This window comes from Thermobia domestica, chromosome 15 (genome assembly GCF_964235325.1).
Source record: "Thermobia domestica chromosome 15, izTheDome1.hap1.1, whole genome shotgun sequence".
NCBI lineage: Eukaryota > Metazoa > Arthropoda > Insecta > Zygentoma > Lepismatidae > Thermobia > Thermobia domestica.
Genome location: NC_137468.1, coordinates 34,247,125 through 34,253,964, shown reverse-complemented (window position 1 = coordinate 34,253,964; position 6,840 = coordinate 34,247,125). Strand labels below are relative to the sequence as shown.

General features: G+C 32.9%; 2 pseudogenes; one reads left to right on the top strand and one right to left on the bottom strand.

Moving 5' to 3' along the window:
• Positions 1-1,645: 1,645 nt before the first annotated feature.
• Positions 1,646-2,796, bottom strand: LOC145671455 (NADH-ubiquinone oxidoreductase chain 6 pseudogene; annotated as a pseudogene).
• A 35-nt stretch (positions 2,797-2,831) lies between these two features.
• Positions 2,832-4,181, top strand: LOC145671454 (NADH-ubiquinone oxidoreductase chain 4 pseudogene; annotated as a pseudogene).
• The last annotated feature ends 2,659 nt before the right edge of the window (positions 4,182-6,840 follow it).

The following is a 6,840-nucleotide window of genomic DNA, read 5'->3' as shown; positions in this document are numbered from 1 at the left end:
AGTATGATTAAGAATTCCTTATTTAAGTGTTATGTTGACTTTTTCTTTAGGTTTGTTATTTTTTTTGTGTTGTACAAGTATGGGTGTGTATACTGTAATAATTGCTGGTTGGTCTTCTAATTCTTCATACTCTTTGTTGGGAGGTCTTCGAGCAGTAGCGCAAACTATTTCTTATGAAGTTAGCTTGGCATTAATTTTGTTATCTTTTGTATTTTTGGCTGAAAGATACAGACTGTTGAGTTTTGGTTATTATCAAGAAGAGTTATGATTTTTATGAATTACGTTTCCTTTGGCATTGGTTTGATTTGCTTCTTGCTTAGCTGAAACTAACCGTACTCCTTTTGATTTCGCGGAAGGTGAGTCAGAGCTTGTTTCTGGGTTTAATATTGAATATAGAGCGGGAGGATTTGCTCTTATTTTTATGGCCGAATATGCTAGTATTTTATTTATAAGAACTTTATTTAGTATCTTGTTTCTGGGGCATGATATTTTTTCTATTTTGTTTTTTTGTAAGGTAGTATTTATTTCTTTTGGGTTTATTTGAGTACGAGGAACATTACCTCGATTTCGGTATGATAAATTAATATATCTTGCTTGAAAGTGCTTTTTGCCTCTATCTCTTAATTATCTTTTATTTTTAGGGGGCATAAAGCTTCTTTTTATTTCTCTTTTAATTTAAGTGTATTAAATTGAGAATAAGTTCTTAGAGCTTTGCTCTGTTGTATGTTTTCAAAACATATGCTTATCCTCAGCCAAAGAACTAAGTCTTATTTAGTAAGAAATCTCATAAAGAGGAGAGGTAAGGTACAAACAGGAAATAAGCGAAGTAAATAACTGTGAGAATTTGGCCTGTTAAGATATAAGGATCTTCTACTGGGCGGGCTCCAATTCAAGTTAAAAGGATTACTGTGCTAACTATAATTCAGAATATAATTTGATTAATGGGATAGAATTGTAAGCCTCGTATTTTTCTGGTATGGAAGAAAGGCATAATTATTAAAATGAGGATTGATATTACTAAAGCAATAACTCCTCCAAGTTTATTAGGAATGGAGCGAAGAATAGCGTAAGCAAATAAGAAGTATCATTCTGGTTGAATATGTACTGGTGTAACTAGAGGGTTGGCGGGGGTGAAGTTTTCAGGATCTCCGAGTATATAGGGATTTCAGAGGGTGAGTAATATTAAAGCTGTTATTATAGTTAGAAAGCCAATAGTGTCCTTAGTTGAAAAGTAAGGGTGAAAGGGAATTTTGTCTTGATTTCTATTAAGGCCAAGGGGTTGTTAGATCCTGTTTGATGAAGGAATAGGAGATGTACTATTGATATAGCGGCTACAATGAAGGGTAAGAGAAAATGGAAAGCAAAGAATCGATTTAAAGTGGCATTATCTACGGCGAAGCCTCCCCAAATTCATTGTACTAGCATTGTTCCTAGGTAAGGGATAGCTGATAATAAATTTGTAATGACTGTAGCACCTCAGAAAGATATTTGACCTCAAGGCAGTACATAGCCTACAAAGGCAGTTGCTATTACTAAAAGTAGAATAGCAACCCCTACTCTTCAAGTATGGAGATAAAGATAAGAGCCATAGTATATTCCTCGGCCGACATGTAAGTAAAGGCAAATGAAGAAAAATGATGCTCCATTAGCATGTAAGGTGCGTAAAAGCCAGCCAAAATTTACATCTCGACAGATATGAATTACTCTATTGAAGGCTAATTCAATACTTGATACGTAATGTATTGCTAGGAATAGACCTGTGGCAATTTGAATAATTAAACATAAGCCGAGAAGAGAGCCAAAATTTCATCAATACGAGATGTTAATAGGAGCTGGAAGATCTACTAAGGCGTTGTTAGCAATTTTAAAAAGCGGGTGATGTAAGCGAATTGGTGTTGACATATGATTTAGAAGGCCGAAGGGGACCTTGATATAATGAAGTAATTTTTACCACTGCAATTAATGTAATAAATAAGTATGTTGCTAATATAATAGTATTCATTAGGATTGATGTTATATAAAATTTTATGCCAGGAATTTCTTGATAATTAGTTGTATAGTGATGTGGATCTGGTAATGAAATTATATTTGGTAGTAGAAGGGGGTCGATAATTATTATAACAATTAGGAGCAATGGAACTAGGAAAATTAGTAGGAAAAGATTAGGTGTTAAGGTAAATATTTCATTTGATGCTAGTCTTGTAACATAAATAAATAGAACTAATATGCCCCCTAGAAAAACTAAGAAGAGAATGTAAGAAAATCAAGGAGATTCTCTTATAGTTGAGATAGTTAAGCAAGTAGTAATAGTGTTGACAATGAGTATTAGTCCTATTGATAGGGGGTGGGATATTTGAATTAGAATAAATCTTAAAACTACTAAAATTATAAGTAATATTCAGGTTATTTTAATTTCAAGAGGTAGTTTATAAAAATATTAGTTTTGGGGACTAAAGATAAGTTTGTACTTTCTCTTGATGCTTTTAGAATTTTTATTCATTAATGGTTTACAAGACCAACGTTTTAATTAAACTATAAAAGCTTATGAAAATATTATTTATTTTGTTTTCTTGCTTTCTAGTTATTTTAGGAATAGCTTGTTTTGTTATTCAACGTAAGCATTTATTAATAGTTTTATTAAGACTTGAGTTTATCGTGTTGATAAGTTTTTTACTTTTGTCTTATTCTTTGGGTAGCTTATATGTTGAAAATTATTTTTGTTTATTATTTTTAACTTTTAGTGTTTGTGAGGGTAGTCTAGGTTTATCAATTTTAGTATCTATTGTTCGAACCCATGGAGGTGATTATTTAAATTCTTTAGTTGTATTACGATGCTAAAATATTTAATGTTTATGTTGTTTTTAATACCTTTGGGCTTTAATTTTAAATTATGGTGAGTTGTTCAGTTTTGTCTTATTAGAATTTGTTTTTTATTTATAATAAGAAATAGTATGGGAATAGTTCCTTGGGAGGTAGGCTATTACCTATGAAGAGATAGTTTGAGATATTCATTGATTCTATTGAGTATTTGAATTGTTATTCTTATAATTATGGCTAGAGAGGGGGTGTTAAGAAGTTCATTTTATAGTACGAGTTTTATTAGTTTAGTTTTATTATTACTTGTGTTACTCTATTTGAGATTTTCTTCCTCTAGATTATTTATGTTTTATTTTTTTTTTGAAGGCTCATTAATCCCTACATTATTTTTAATTTTGGGCTGAGGTTATCAACCCGAACGAGTGCAGGCAGGTATATACTTGTTGTTTTATACCCTATTTGCTTCGCTGCCACTTTTGATTGGTATTTTTTATTTAGAGTATGTTAAGGGTAGTTTATTAATAATTAATATGAGAAGTGTAATAGATTTGGGAATTACATATTATATATGGTATTTTGCTTTAGTTGTTGCTTTTTTAATTAAAATACCTATATTTCTGGTTCATCTTTGATTACCTAAGGCACATGTTGAGGCGCCCGTAAGTGGTTCAATAATTTTGGCGGGGGTTTTATTGAAATTAGGAGGGTATGGATTGTTGCGTATTCTATATTTTATAGAGAATGTAGCTGTAAGTATAAATTTAATTTGGTTTGGTATTAGAGTTGTAGGTATTTGATCGGTTAGATTAGTGTGCTTACGGCAGGTTGATGTAAAGTCTTTAATTGCTTATTCTTCTGTTGCTCATATAGGGTTAGTGTTAATAGGATTATTAACAATGGGATTATGAGGATTTAGAGGTGCTCTTACACTAATAATTGCCCATGGTCTATGTTCTTCGGGTTTATTTTGTCTTGCAAATATTTCTTATGAGCGTTTAGGGAGCCGAAGACTGTTAATTAATCGGGGAATATTATCTTTTATGCCGAGTCTAGGGCTTTGATGATTTTTATTAAGAATTGCTAATATGGCGGCACCACCAACATTAAATTTATTAGGAGAAATTAGTCTATTAAATAGAATTGTTGGTTGATCTTGGTTGAGTATGTTAGGATTGGCCTTACTATCTTTTTTTAGAGCCGCTTATAGACTGTATTTATATTCATATACTCAACACGGAATGCCTTATTCTAATTTATATTCTTGTTGAGGAGGAAGTGTACGAGAGTATTTATTATTGATGTTACACTGATTACCTTTAAATTTATTAATCTTTTTTGCCGGGCCGAGATTTCTATGGCTATAGGTGCTTGAGTAGTTTATAATAAAATTTTAGTTTGTGGAACTAAAGAAGGTTTATTACCCTTAGGCCATGGTTTGACCTTTCTCAATTTGTGTGACTAGTTTTACTCTTTTAAGTAGAATGAGTATTTTTTTACTTCTTATAGGTTTGAACTTTTTAATTAATAGATATAGTGTATTTATTGAGTGAGAAGTTATCTCTTTTAATAGAAATAAAATCGTTATGACTCTTCTATTTGATTGAATGTCATTTATATTTATAAGATTTGTACTTTATATTTCTAGAATGGTAATTTATTACAGTGGGCAGTATATAGGATCCGAACGGTATCTTAATCGATTTATTATACTTGTATTAATATTTGTTCTTTCAATAGTTTTATTAATTATTTCCCCTATGCAGTATTTCACTTCCTCTCTTGAACGATACCTAGCGATACCCAAGGATGTTATAAAGTAGAGGATCTGTCCCATATGTATCTTCATCCTATTAGGTAACTGAATGACCGCCATATATGTTGGCTTAAAACATTTTGATCTTCATATGTAGACATTTAGTGTGTCTGTCGTTTATTTTTATTTACATCGTTGCCTCATATTTATAGTTACATGCTGCACGTATGGGTGTACAAATAGGAGTGAGAAGAATTTACTCGGAATAACCTTTCACAGGTAAGAAAATCACTAATCATAGGATACGTATGTCCTCACGATTTTGTAGTATGCGCAGATTCTCTATTTTATAACATCCTTGGCAATGCCTCCATGTGACGTCACCGACCGCAACGTTTCCTGGGAAAAATGAGAGCAGAAAGGCTGAATCGAGAGTCCTCTGCTTCATTATCATTTATTTCTTCCCTTCTCAACAAGTCAAACAATTACTTACATTTTATATTTTACCTGATAATATCATTTTTCAAAATTACATTCACAGGGATTGATTCAATTTACTTCTTTGTAAATATTTTCACTTCAGAATCAACCTTCTAATCGATAACTAAAATCGACCGTTTTTTTTTTAAATATATCGTTTCGGAAAAGTTTCCAATTTTTCGAAATTTAGATCACATGATACGGATCCGAATGCTTATCACCATCTTCCAAATATCAAGTGATGCGAGTGTAGGTACAGAACTGCGGAGAATTACAGTTGTTTGTATGTATCAAATGTAGTACTTACAAATTTGACTTCATGTCTAAGAATTAAATGGCCTACTTTTAAAAAATCTTCATGGTTTCTAAGTATTAAGTTCCCTACTTTCCAAAAAAAAAATATTGTATAGTGCGTCCATAAAGTTTGGGTACATAGAGAATTCTAGTAATGTGTTTTTGTAGAAGAATGAGTCGAGTTGGCACTCTTAAGTGGACGAGAAGGATGGTCGTATCGCAAAATTGCGGAAGAATTTAACCTTCGACTCCTTTATCGTAAACCCATTTGTTTTACTGCCGTCGGGAAATTAATCACCAAGTTTAAAGTAAAAGGCAGTGTAGTGTGTTTGACAAACCCCGTTCCGGACGACCAAAGACTTCAGACGAAACGAAAGAGACTGTCTTGGCTAAGGTTTATGCTAGCCTAAAGAAATCGCTTCGTCGGGCATCCAGGGAGTTGGATGTTCCAAGGTCAACCATCCACAAAATCCAGGCAGAGAAGTTTCATCCGTACAAGTTGCAGATGTTGCATCACTTGCAGATTTGTGAATGGTTTGCAGATAAATTGGATGAAAATATCAATTTTGTTAAAGACTGTGTGTTATTCAGTGGTGAAGCTGTGTTTTATGTCGATGGTGAAGTGAAGACAAAATCTTCGAGACTGGTTTCAAGGCAATCCAGATTGGATGAGCTCATCCAAACAGCAGGGCTGCCAAAAAGTGATGGTGTGGTGTGGTTTTGGGGAAGCTCAGACTTATCTGAACATGCTAAGAGACAAATTGATGCCTCAAATTGAGCGTTGGGTGAGGAACTTCCAGATTTGTTTCAGCAGGATGGGGAACCTGTCCATTTTGCTGCAGCTGTTAGAGATTGGTTGAATGTCTATTTTTCTCACTGGATTGGGAGGTCATGTAGAGATATCTCTTGTTCGCCAGACCTTTCTCCCCTTGATTTCTTTTACTGGGGTATGCAGAAAGAGAAAATTTATTCGATGAAGATTAGAAATTTAAACCACGTGACAAAACGTATTACCAGTTAGAGTGCTGAAATCGACAATAATTCAGACCAATTCCATCGAGTTCACCTTAATCTTACAAAGCGCATCAAATTATGCACTGAACAGCAGTGAAATAATGTTGAAAATATTATTCATTAACATTAAATTGACGGAAATGTGCTTTTTCCCATGTACCCAGACTTTATGGAGACCCTGTATATATTTGCATTAAATGTCCTACTTTGCACGATTGTCATGTAGTCTATGTTTTGGTACTGAGTTATTCAGAAATCACAAGTACGGATCACTGTACTAAACTTTCTCGTTCCAATTCCTTAAATTGAATCATGTTTGCTGCAGTTATTAATTTAAAAAAAAAATCTTGTGAAATACGAACAAAATTATAAGGCTTTACCGAAAAATTTTGCCCAATGAAAACTCATCCTCAACGTAAACTATCCCTTGCAGATTTTTTCAAAAGAAATTTACTTATGTCATACAGGGTGACAATAAATCA